At 36.4% G+C, this 14,287-nt stretch overlaps 1 pseudogene; it reads left to right on the plus strand.

The window, feature by feature from the left end:
* Nucleotides 1–13,663, plus strand: part of LOC127421624 (CMP-N-acetylneuraminate-beta-galactosamide-alpha-2,3-sialyltransferase 1-like) — a 44,564-nt pseudogene extending 30,901 nt beyond the window's left edge.
* The last annotated feature ends 624 nt before the right edge of the window (nucleotides 13,664–14,287 follow it).

Here is a 14,287-nt window from a genome sequence, read left to right on the forward strand (position 1 = left end):
AAGTGTTGGCTTGTTAGGTCTCCATAAACAGGTTCTTTTGGGTGTGGACGTCTACACAGGTCATTCTTATCGTTATTATACAACAGAGGAACCCCTCGGATCAACATGACTACAGGATTATCATGCAATACTCCAACTATGTAGCAGAAATTGATCATGGAAAAATGTGCCACTTACAGATTGGTAATAATAGTGGAGAATGAAGACATGCTCAAGTTTGTTATTGTGGTAAGTACACATATTATTTGAAGTGATCAATATCTATACATAGTGAAGTTGAAAGTTTGTGTTACATGGATCTGTTTTCTCTTAAATTTGGTAAATCAGTCAAAAGTTGACACACTTGACTGAATAGGTTTTTCATGATCTTAAAAGACTTTTGATCTGAATGTATACACCTAAATGCTTGAAATAACTTTGTAGGCAAGTTTAAATTGTGCCTATGCAATATTTCTTAATACATTTTATTTATTTATTTTTTTGCATTGATGTGGGAACTCCTTTTATACTGTTCTCAGGATGCACCTCATGAAGCTGGTTGAGAGAATTACCAGAGTGTGCAGAACTGTAATGTAGACCATGGGTGACTAATTTGAAGAAGCTCAAATAAATTATTGGTTTTGCCTAACATTTTTTGGCTACTGCATAAATCCCATGCTTTATGTTGCAGCCTTTTTAATTAACTAGTTTAATTAAACTAGTCTGACATTATACTAACTAGAAATACAGAATGAGTAGGTGTGTCTTTTAACTGGTAATGTAGGTCAAGGTCTTATTGCTTCTGTCAGATTCTTGACATATTCTTGGAGAAGTGAACTTTTTGAAAATCCATAACACTAATTCTGTGGCAGCCACAGAACGGTCAAATATTTAGTGACACCTGCAATCTGGAGATACAAGTTGAGGAAATAGTAATATCATTAGTGTGTCTACCAAACAAGAAGTAAGCTCTTACCAAATAAATTCATTTTGAATTGTTCAGCATAAAATGCTAAGAGAGGGAATTAATATTATCTCATCATTTACTCTCCCTTATGTCCTCTCAAACTTGTAGGACTTTCTCCTGCAGAACACAAAGGACTTAAAATATTGATCTTATTTATACTTAGGAATTAGGTGTTATATTTGATACCAATATGTCCTTTGAAAGTCACATTTCCAATGTTTGTAGAACCGCAATCTTCCAACTCAGAAATACTGCTAAGTATGACACATGCTCTATGTTGCTGATGCTGAAAAACTCATTAATGCATTCATGACCTCAAGACTAGATTGTTGTAATGCATTACTGGGAGGATGTCCTGAAAGTTCAATAAATAAACTTCAATTGGTTCAACATGCAACAGCCAGAGTGCTGACTAGAACCAAGAAATATGATCATATTAGCCCCATTTTATCGTTGTTACATTAACAGGTAGCCAAATTTCATATTCATTTTAAAATTCTGTTAACTACATACAAAGCTTTGAATAGTCTAGCGCCACAGTACTTAAGTGACCTATTATGCTATATTCCATCACACTTGTTACAATCGCAAAATTCTGGCCTGCTAATGGTACCTAGAATATCAAAATTCACAAAAGGAGGTAGATCCTTTTCCTAATTGGCTCCTAAACTATGGAATAGTCTTCCTAACACTGTTCGGGACTCAGACACACTCTCTCAGTTTAAGTATAGACTAAAGACTCATCTATTCAGTAAGGCATATACCTAATTTAGCCATCAATTCAAAGTTATGCTGTGAGTTGCATTTTAAATTATGAGAGTTCACCCAAAAATAAAAACTATCCCTTTAAAACTTAAAACTAAAAAAAAAAAAAAAAGCCCAGACCTAGCAAATTTGCTGGCAAACAAAACTAAGAAACAAAAACCTAAACAAACAGAAGCAAAGAGGACAGCAACAGAAATCAATGAAACAATCTTCAAAACTTTCAGAAAGTCACTGCAAAACAATCCAACATATCGGACAAACAAAAACAGAACTAACAGAGGTAAAATAAAGGGAGGGAAATCAGGGAAGCAAACAAGGAGTGCAAGTGAGGGCAATCAAATAGCAGACAAAAGCACAAGACAATGCAAATGAAGAACATAACCCACACATGAGACCAAAAGAACAAAAACAAGACTAAAACAGCTCACAGACAGAAGGGAAGGAGAACACAGGGAAGCAGGTTTTTCCAGGCTCAGGCAGGACTTTTAATCGGCCACTTCAATACTTTACAACTTCACAAACTCAATAGCTTCACAGGCACGTAGACTTAAACTCATTAGCTTCACAGGCACGTAGTAACTTAAGCACATCAGCTTCACAAACATAACAGATCAAACGCAGCAACTTCAGGAGCACCGTGGCCTTCCTTGTGCCAGACTCTCTCTCCCTCTCTGCTGGTGGCGTGGCTGCTTATATGCCGCTCCCCCCATGCTTACTGGAATTAGAGATAGGTGTTACACATAATCTAGCTCAGGTGCAAGTGCCCTTACCACTTTCTCTCTCTCCGGACCGACGCTTGACCACTCCCCCGCTGCCACAAAGACCCAAACTAAAAATAGAAAGAAACTAATCAGGGGACAGGATCCGGTCACTAAAAGTAAAGAAAAACCAGACATAAGTGTCTATTGACTTGTATTGTATAAATATAAAAACATGATGCATCCTTCAAAATGTCTTCCTTGTTTTCTGCAAAAGAAAAGATTTGTAAGTCATTCAGGTTTGAGCTGGCTTAACGATGACTAAAGAAGCAGAGAATTGTCATTTTTTGTAAGGAACTATCCCTTTATATTCATTATTTGACCAAAACACACACACACAAAAAAAAATAAATCATGAATAAATATTATTGATAACATATATATGACAATGTATATCTGACTATACAATTACTACAAATTTTTTTTTTTTTGAAAAGTTTATAAAAAATGTGTCAAGAACAATAGCTGTCTTCTGCAAATCAAACTAAATCTGCTTAACAGTTCCACTGCTTTTCCATAAACGTGCCAAGAGACCAAGTTCTCAACATTTTTTGTACATACAGGTGCATCTCAATAAATTAGAATGTCGTGGAAAAGTTCATTTATTTCAGTAATTCAACTCAAATTGTGAAATTCGTGTATTAAATAAATTCAGTGCACACAGACTGTAGTTTAAGTCTTTGGTTCTTTTAATTGTGATGATTTTGGCTCACATTTAACAAAAACCCACCAATTCACTATCTCAAAAAATTAGAATACATCATAAGACCAATAAAAAAAACATTTTTAGTGAATTGTTGGCCTTCTGGAAAGTATGTTCATTTACTGTATATGTACTCAATACTTGGTAGGGGCTCCTTTTGCTTTAATTACTGCCTCAATTCGGCGTGGCATGGAGGTGATCAGTTTGTGGCACTGCTGAGGTGGTATGGAAGCCCAGGTTTCTTTGACAGTGGCCTTCAGCTCATCTGCATTTTTTGGTCTCTTGTTTCTCATTTTCCTCTTGACAATACCCCATAGATTCTCTATGGGGTTCAGGTCTGGTGAGTTTGCTGGCCAGTCAAGCACACCAACACCATGGTCATTTAACCAACTTTTGGTGCTTTTGGCAGTGTGGGCAGGTGCCAAATCCTGCTGGAAAATGAAATCAGCATTTTTAAAAAGCTGGTCAGCAGAAGGAAGCATGAAGTGCTCCAAAATTTCTTGGTAAACGGGTGCAGTGACTTTGGTTTTCAAAAAACACAATGGACCAACACCAGCAGATGACATTGCACCCCAAATCATCACAGACTGTGGAAACTTAACACTGGACTTCAAGCAACTTGGGCTATGAGCTTCTCCACCCTTCCTCCAGACTCTAGGACCTTGGTTTCCAAATGAAATACAAAACTTGCTCTCATTTGTAAAGAGGACTTTGGAACACTGGGCAACAGTCCAGTTCTTCTTCTCCTTAGCCCAGGTAAGACGCCTCTGACGTTGTCTGTGTTTCAGGAGTGGCTTAACAAGAGGAATACGACAACTGTAGCCAAATTCCTTGACATGTCTGTGTGTGGTGGCTCTTGATGCCTTGACCCCAGCCTCAGTCCATTCCTTGTGAAGTTCACCCAAATTCTTGAATAGATTTTGCTTGACAATCATAAGGCTGCGGTTCTCTCGGTTGATTGTGCATCTTTTTCTTCCACACTTTTTCCTTCCACTCAACTTTCTGTTAACATGCTTGGATACAGCACTCTGTGAACAGCCAGCTTCTTTGGCAATGAATGTTTGTGGCTTACCCTCCTTGTGAAGGGTGTCAATGATTGTCTTCTGGACAACTGTCAGATCAGCAGTCTTCCCCATGATTGTGTAGCCTAGTGAACCAAACTGAGAGACCATTTTGAAGGCTCAGGAAACCTTTGCAGGTGTTTTGAGTTGATTAACTGATTGGCATGTCACCATATTCTAATTTTTTGAGATAGTGAATTGGTGGGTTTTTGTTAAATGAGAGCCAAAATCATCACAATTAAAAGAACCAAAGACTTAAACTACTTCAGTCTGTGTGCACTGAATTTATTTAATACACGAGTTTCACAATTTGAGTTGAATTACTGAAATAAATGAACTTTTCCACGACATTCTAATTTATTGAGATGCACCTGTAAATGACTATTCCATGCATACACATTCACACAAACATTTTGCCTACAAGTTGTAATTCTGACTTCAAGATGCATTCCATTGCACTTTTCCAGGTAGGAAGTTGTAAAATGTGGGCATGTGATTTGTGAAACAGCTGTCGCGCTTCGCTTGAAGCGTCAAGGAATAAATTCTTTATTTGTTTGTAGATTAATTAAGAGTGGAAAGTGATTAAAAATACATAGGCAAAAAGGTGATTGAGAATGAAAGGATGAAAAATATTTATTTATTTGGCATGTTAGGCCAGCAGAGAAGGCTTTGCTGGCCCTGAGAATTCGCCACTGATACTATTATTCTACAGACTTGGTTTTGGTTTCTTTTTTTTTTCTTTTTTTATCCGTAAACCAAGATCTAAACTATCAATTGTTACTCCTTTTAGAGCTTTCAAACTTGATCCTCCAACTCAGCACAGATCTTCAGACTGTCCTGACTTGGGTTGCTATGACAATTTTTTTTTAAATCCCATAGATGTCATTTGTATTTTGTTGATTCTTGTATTTCAGTATTTTGAAAATTCTAGTTCCTGGTTCACATGTCATGTGGTTCCCTAGTCATGTGATGTCCTGTTTTCCCTCCATGTTCATGTGTCTTGTTTTCATTGGATCATTGACTTGTTATCTTGTTATCAGTTCTGTCTGTTCATTGGTCATCTTTGTCATGTGTTCTCCCATGTCTAGTATTTAAGCCCTCATGTTTTCTATTGTCCCTTGTCAGGTATTGTTGAATGTAGCTTTGGCCAAGTCATGCCAAGTCAATGTTTATTTTTTTTTTGTTGTTCATGTTTGGATTTATGTTTTTGGGATTTCACATTTGTAATAAATTGCACTTGGGTTCTTCAATTCTTCGTCATTGCCAGTACCAGCAGCATCGTTATAGTAGACTTACACTGACGGAATGTTTAAACGTGCCAAGACCATTCTAACTCCAACTGTCTAAATAAAAAAAAAATAATAAAATGTAAACAGACCCACACAAGGCATTTAATCTGTTTTAAACTTCCTTCTTTACTTCTATCTATTAGGGATGCTCCAATCTGGATTTTAACAGCCAATACCAATCTTCTTGTCACCTGATCGGCCAATACCGATCATTTTACCTTTTATCAGGATTTCTGTCATAACTGGCTATATGTAAGCTTTCTGCACAATGTCACTATGAATGGAATTTTCCTCTTCACAGTAATATCGCTTTGCCTAGTTTTTGCGGACAAACAAGTTAAAAATGTTTAAAGGCTTATTAAAAAAAAAAACTTTTTTTAAATAGGACTTCAAAATAAGTATAGGTTAACAAAATATTCTCTATATTAAGATAGCTAGCCCTATAAAAACAATTAAGCTTAGTGTCAAACTGATAACCTATAGGTGCAATTAAACTTGTGACAATTTTGGTTATGGATTCATTGTCATTTCATATTATTATTCCTTATTTTATTAATATTTTATTTTTGCATTATATTTAATACATTATATCATGATAGTGAGCGCCTATTATGGTTTTTAAACGCCTAATTTAGTTTTAAAGGTCTCATACAATAGATTTTCATGCATCCAAGGTCAAAAAACACTTAAATTGCAGCATTAGCTTTTTTTCCCAGTGTCAAAAATGACTCGTTCAATGATCCATTCTAAAGGATTCATTCTAAACTCCTCCTTTCAGAGAGCCTACTCTGATCTGATTGGTCAGATGTCCCAGTCTGTTGTGACTGGTCTACCGCTTACAGCGCATGTCAGAAAAGAAACGCCCACTACCATATCTGAGTTTCAGCTCCGTCTGAAAAAATGTCTGTTTTACCTTACCAATTTGAGCCCGAGTCCGATAGTGATACATTGGAAGATCAACCCGAACCACATCGCAAGCACAACAAGAACGGGACGTTTCTCAGTGATAATGTAGTTTGACAATAACGCGAGTTAGCCGGTTAGCAGAGGCTAACAGCTAATAGGCTAACAGCCTGCACTGGCTGTACACGTATACAGACCAGAGGCGGGTTTTTTGTAACCAAATTACATAGGTTAGTACAGGAAGTAAGTCTAGAATTACTAACGACTCGTTTCAGGTGTTCAGAATCGGTTCTTTCTTTTGGGAGTCAATAACTTCATTTGACATGCACTTTGATTTTTGAAACTTTGCAGACTTATTTTACATTCACAAACAGCTATATAACACACTACATGAAAGTTAATATTTGAAAAACCATAATAGGTGCTCTTTAACACAATTCATGTAATGAATGTAAATTTAATGCAATTAGGAATTCTAAGTTTTTAGGTATAATGTATAAAAAATACAATTATCTAATTTACTCACCCTCATGCCATCCCTCATGACTTTTTTCTTATGCAGAACACAAATTAAGATTTTTAGAAGAATATCTCAGCTCTGTTTGTACATATAATGCAAGTGAATCGTGGCCAGAAGGTGCAAAGTTCCAAAAAGCACATAAAGGCAGCATAATAGTAATCCATACGACTCCAGTGGTTAAATCCATGTCTTCAGAAGTGATATGATAGGTGTGGGTGAGAAACAGATCAAGTCCTTTTTACTACAAATCTCCACTTTCACTTCCACATTCTTCTTTTATTTTTTTGCAATTTACATTCTTCTACATATCACCACCTACTGGTCGGAGCTTGTAAAAGGGGGTGATTTATAGATTAAGCCACTGGAGTCTTATGGATTAATTTTATGTTGCATTTTTGTCATTTTTGGAACTTCAAGGTTATGGCCACCATTCACTTGCATTGCATGGACCCTAGGCCGTAACCATGTTTTGAACATTGGGGGAGCCAAACCATTTTGGGGGTGGGGGATCACGAGTGTTGAGGTCACACATATAATGGTTCTCTTTGGTCCTTTAAAATAGTAAAGGTGCTGAATGCAATAATTTTCTGAATAAAAGGCTTTAAATGTGATAAAGGACCTTTTTTATGTTCACACAATACAAGACAAGCACTATGTCTGAATTGCTAGCAATTTGCCTGTTTCAGTCATCTTTTCTTTTTTTTTTTTTTTTTTAAAAAATTAATACAAAAACATACAAAAACAGTTCATATTATCCACTCCTGTCAAGGTCCAAAGAGGAAAAAAACATAATTATTAAAATACATTAAAAGTAGTCCATACAACACATAGCTGTTGTCTGGCCCCAGAAAGCTTGGAATAAAGTGCACTTAGCATACGGACTACTGTTATGATGACTTTATACTAAACTGAACCTTTAATAGTGCTTTATAGAATTTGTCCTCTATGAAGCTTGATAACTCATACTCATTATACTGTTATTCTATGGAATAGAGATGCTTAAAATATCTATTTTATGTTTCAAGAAAAGGTAACAGCATATGGGTTTTGAAAAACATTAAGGTGAGTAAATGAGTGAGTAAAAGTACATATTTCATTTTCAGGTGAACTAACTCTAACTGATGGCTAATTTTTGGGCACAGACCTGACAAGGACAAACTCAAAATAAAATGGTCTCTTTTAAAAGAAGACTCTTAGGAGATGCTGTATAAAATTCAGAATGAATTAAAGACATAAAGAAATTATCTAGAAAATCTTAAATTGATTGTAAATGAATACCTCATAATATTTGTATTTGCATTAAAAGTAAAGTATAAGACACTATCCTTGCCACAACCTAAAAACTCAATGGAAGCCACAAGTCACAGGTCTTACCATGTTCTTGTTCTAATCTGTGGGTGATAACGCTCTACTTTGTGTTTTATAGGTCATTTTCTGAGATGACGTCAAGTGAATTTTCTAAAAAGCTCCTTCAAAAGCTTGCCAGATAACCACATTAATTCAAGTCATTTACAATATACACACATTCGCTCTTTGTCTTAAGTCTGATATGCTGAAAATTACTCCGTTAATGTTTTCACATTCACAAATTGAATCACAGTTATGAATGATATACGAATCACGTAAAGTACGTCGCTGTCCTTTTCTGCATATTGTTGCCCCCTTCGGTATATTGCAACCTCGATTTTTGCTTTTTTAAAAGAAAAGGAGAGCTGAGTCGAAATAAATATTTGTGATAATCAATATTATGCCACAAATGCTGTTGATTGAGCTTAATTTGGAACATTCCTTTATATGTTGAGATGTAGGGATTGTAGTTTGAATTTAGGTTCCAATGTTGTGACTAATGACTAACGCAGCTTTCACTTTCTTTAGTCTATGGTTGAGTGGAAGGGTAAAGCAACAAATAACTGAAATGTCAACAGAACGCAATAAGAAGTGTGTTGAAGGACAGTTTTTTCTTCATACACCTTAAGCATATGCTTTCATTCTGAAACCACTTTGAAGTTTGTTCAGCAGGAAACTAATAATAAAATATAGAGCTGTTTTTGTTACATTTATGTGGACAATTGTTTTTCTTACTTGTGAAAGTTAAAATAAGCTTAAAATATTGATGTTGAGTTTACGGTTACAATTATATTCATTCGGACTCGACTCGGCCTGTTATGGACTCGGTCTTGAGTCCGACTCGGCCCCTTTTGGACTCGGACTTGACTCAGACTCGACTAAGGTGGACTCGAACCCAACACTTGTTGGGATGGTGCTCTTCAGCTTGCAAGCCTCACCCTTTTTCCTCCAAACATAATGATGGTCATTATAGCCAAACAGTTAAATTATTGTTTCATTTGAGCAGAAGACATTTCTCCAAAAAGATCTTTGTTCCCATGTGCACTTGAAAACAGTAGTCCGGCTTTTTTTATGGTGGTTTAGGAGCAGTGGCTTCTTCCTTGCTGAGCAGCCTTTCAGGTTATATCGATATAGGACTCGTTTTACTGTGGATATAGATACTTGTTTACCTGTTTCCTCCAGCATCTTCACAAGGTCCTTTGCTGTTGTTCTGGGATTGATTTGCACTTTTCGCACCAAACTACATTCATTTCTAGGAGACAGAATGCATCTCCTTCCTGAGCGGTATGATGTTTGCGTAGTCCCATGCTGTTGATACTTGCTTACTATTGTTAGTACAGATGAACATGGTACCTACAGGTGTTTGGAAATTGCTCCCAAGGATGAACCCAATGTGTGGAGGTCCACAATTGTTTTCTGAGGTCTTGACTGATTTCTTTTGATTTTCCCATGATGTCAAGCAAAGAGGCACTGAGTTTGAAGGTAGGCATTAAAATACATCCACATATACACCTGCTATCAGAAGCTAACTGGCTAATTGTCTAAAGGCTTGACATCATTTTCTGGAAATTTCCAAGTTACTTAAAGGCACAGTTAACAATAGTTTACAGACAGATTGTTTCACTTTTATTTGACTATATCATTGTTGGAAAAATTACTCATGTCATGCAAACGTATAGATGTCCTAAACGACTTGCCAAAACTATAGTTTGCTCATATTAAATCTATGGAGTGGTTAAAAAATTAGTTTTAATGACTTCAACCTAAGTGTATGTAACTTCTGACTTCAACTTACATCTTATAATAATCCACAAGGTAGGGATGGGCGGATCGACCCTAAAGTATCGATACTTCCGATACTGATGTTGTATCAAAAATATCAATCTTCACACAAAAATATAAATTCTAAAAAATATATATTATTATTTGGTTACCATGAACATGAACAATAATCATAAGCTTCAAAGTGAAATAAAAAGGATTAGGCTATATTAGCAAATAATTGTGCAGGATGGGAACTATTTCTTCTTTCGCTCATCTTAACATGCATGCTGAAAGACATAAGCAGACAAGCGCTTGCACCATCACTAGGCTCATTCAAACAAGAGGGATCAGTGCCTTGTAGAGGTAATGATAGAAAATCAGAGAAACAGCTTCTGGAGTAAATTCACGCTAAAATAACAACATATGCAAAGGTGACATTTATTATAATGAGCTTGTGTGTATTTGTTGTTAATAAGTAATTAAAAAAATAGTTAGCCATTGTTTTACTAAGTAATATTGTAGTAACCATGTTTGTTTGTTTTTATTTTTTGGCTGAAACCATGGTTTTACTACAGTAATATTGTAGTAGTAACCATGGTTAATTGTGTGGTAACTATGGTTTAACTAAATACCATGGTTGAACTTTAATTACTGTATTGAGACCATGGTTAATGTTTGTAAGGGTAAGCAAAACAGAAGTTTAATCATTTTCTGTTTAGGCTCACAAATGTAACAAAAAATAAAATAATAATGACTTGAATTATGACTAAAAATAATATTTTACATTATCCATTTTATCCCAAGTCAAATCAATTTCATTGAAGTATCAGTATTGGTATCGGTATCAACGATATTGGACTTGAAATGATTGGTATAGGATCGAAAAGAAAATAGGTGGTATCGCCCATCCCTACCACGAGGTTCCCGCTTAGCTTCTGACACCTGAGTCCAGCCTTCATCGATTTGATTGGCTATCTCAAATGACACTGACGAGACGTGTTAAGACTACTGAGCATGCTAAAAATGAAACCTTTTAAAACCATTATGTTATTCCTGCAACAACTTAATGATAATTAGACAGCGTTGCATAATGGACTGCAGCAGAACAGCAACAAGAATATCAATTATGGCCAAATCTGATTATTGGTGAAGACTTGTCCACACATATTGTGGTTATGGCCCTGTATGGACCTACAGAGCTGAGATATTCTTCTAAAAACCTTCATTTGTGTTCTGCAGAAGAAAGAAATTCATACACATCTGGGATGGCATGAGGGTTTAATATGACCAGAAGGCTGCTTTACTGACAAACCCATTCCCTTGACCACGTTTATGTTACAATAGGTAGATCCTACACAGAATGATATATAAACAATTATGTGCGCAGAATATCTTCACACAGTGCTGGAATGAACACAATATCAGTATAGTCCTTGGTATAGTACAGCAACATTATATTACCCTTGTTGACATGTTGACCACCTGGTCCACTGCTCCGACTATATGTTATCTTCAGTTTATCTGCAAGAAGACATCATTTCAGTATCTACTGGCTACAGTATATCAGTTATCATATCACACATCTTCATCCTGAACATCTTGAAGACCACTTACCGACTGGGACGCATGAAAGCCGATCATCCTGACATGAAACAAGACTTGTTTACATAAGCATTGCCATAATATTGCACATCACTGATTATCACAGAACCTGTGTAAAATGTGAGGTTGTATTCATGTGCCAATGACTTCTGCCTATATAACTCTTCGCTCGCATTGTGTCACTATTAAATACGGTTACCAAACGACGGCACATATCCCTCGAACAAGTTAGCTTAGTCAATTGTAAGAAACACAAACTTGTCATCATGGATGCCGCCATGTTGCAAATGAAATTCCATGCATGTGCAAAGAAAAACATCTGGGTATTTAACACAAATGTAACGTTGCATGTATCCCGTTTGTTTTAACTGTTTTCAAATAATTTCTTCTCGGTATGTGCATAGTTGATAACACGGTTTGATAATTTGTCATTTTTTTTCCTTTGAGGCAAGCAAATAAACTACAGTATGAGCAAGCAATATGAAGGTTCCACTGAGATATGAACTCAGAGCACTGAATTCAGTGTCCAGAGTGCTAACCATTACACCACGGAACCTCTTCAATGCCTTCCGTTCTAACATCTATATCTAAAGTAACATGCATGGGCTAATAATAGGTAAAGGAATATTCCGGGTTCAACACAAGTTAAGCTCAATCGACAGCATTTCTGGCATAATATTGATTACCACAAAAGAAATTTTGCCTTGCCCTTCCAAAAATCGAGGTTACAGTGAGGCACTTACAATGGAAGTGAATGGGGGACAATTTTTGAACATTAAAATACACACTTTTTCAAATGAATAGCCACAAGACATAAACAATATACGTGTAAACATGATTTTAGCATGATAAAATCACTTATTAAACTTTTCTGTGTAAAGTTATAGCCAGTTTTACAACTTTCATTGCCATGATGATGTAATGTCAACAAACCCGTTTAGAGCGCCTACACACTAGTTAAAGCTCAAATGGAGCGTTTGACGAATGTGCAAAAGGTCGGTTTGGAAGTCATGTACCACAGAGGGAAGAGGCGGTCACAGAAAGAGATGGCTAATTAAAAAATAATTTAATGAAAATGTACCAGTAAACATTGAAACTCATCTCCAGGCTATCTCTCCACAATTACTATCTTTTAGTCTGACAGAGAACGATAATAGAGGACATGGAATGAATACACCACATATTTGAGTTTGTCCGGCATGTTTTCTTTATGAATTCACAGCACATTTAGTCCCACCTCTCTGAGATTCCCATTGGTCAACGGATGCCTACACCAGAGTGTGTTACAGTAAAAGTTGAAATGTTGATGCATGACGGAGCTTCACTATTTGAAACCCTTGCATTTAGTTTTTGCTTTGGGTGTCTGTTCCAGGTGCCGCCAATTCACAAACTGTGTGCTCCACTTTTACGATGGCAATTGGCTGATCCTGATTGTGCGCCTTATAAAATCTTGGTTAGTTAGTTAGTTAGTTAGTTAGTTAGTTAGTTTCTCTTTTTCTTTTGAAACTGTTTTATTCTTTTGGGCCAGGGGCCACCCTGAAGCCAAAATCCTGCTGTTTTTTTTCCATATTTAAAACATTCAAATAAAACAAACATTGGTTCTATTATCATGGTCTTTCTGGGTGTTTGGTCTGAGGGTTGTATGGGGAGCACATCTCCCTTTACTTTTATTGCATCCTAACCTCTTTTTTATTTATTTATTTTTCTGATTGGCAGTTTTTACTAGTAAGGGAGGAAGAGAAGTTTAGTTAAATTCTGGAGTTTAGTGTTGAGGCTTTTAGACAAGCGTTCACTACCACCGTTAATGAACTGACTAAAATCTGATTTATTGTTTTGTGCAGATTTTTATGACATACCTGCTCCTAATGCTAAAACCAAGCCAGTAATTAAAGAAGTCAAGCAGGAAAAATTGTTGAGGGCTGGAGTTCTAAAGGTCAGCAAAGCCAGTCCAGAGTTGCAAAATGCTGAAGCTGTGCGACTTAGGCGAACACGTTGGCTGCGGTAGAGGCTTCAGTCAGGGTGCCGTGTGAGTCTGAGTACAGAGGACCTTAAACTGGCAGTCTGACTAAAAGAGCTCGACATGGAAGACAAACATCAAGAACATTCTACACAGCTCTTACGGTTCAGGAAGTGTGAGCTAGAAGCTCAAAGTACGTGCCTTTCTCATGTAGTGCCGGTGAGTGTTCCACAATCACCCATGCCACCTCAGTCTGTTGCTCCAAACACTGTTTCTCCTGTTCCACTTACCGCCTCAGAGCACTAGTGATTTTACAAGCTTACGAATTAGTTACAGTAGCTTATCGTCAAAAATTCTGCAATCATGTAAAAACAGCCAATCAGTCATTTGTGGAGTTTGACCATGAAAAGGGAACTCTCTTTTATAAATTGTGCCAGTCCAGTATGGCAAGTCATTTTGAGAAACTTGTGAATTTGTGTTGATTAAAGACATCAAGAATTAGTTCAAATTGTATTTATTTCTGTTCATGATTAGTTTGTTTCTGATGGCTTGATTTCTCTCACCGGCCAAACAGAAAACGTCTCAGTTTAAATTCTTTGTGATGCTGGATACTTGGGCTTGGCAGCGTGTTACCATAAAAAGATTAAATAAAATAAAAAGATTTGTTTTCTG

The sequence above is a fragment of the Myxocyprinus asiaticus genome, chromosome 30 (genome assembly GCF_019703515.2).
Source record: "Myxocyprinus asiaticus isolate MX2 ecotype Aquarium Trade chromosome 30, UBuf_Myxa_2, whole genome shotgun sequence".
In the NCBI taxonomy this organism is placed as follows: Eukaryota; Metazoa; Chordata; class Actinopteri; order Cypriniformes; family Catostomidae; genus Myxocyprinus; species Myxocyprinus asiaticus.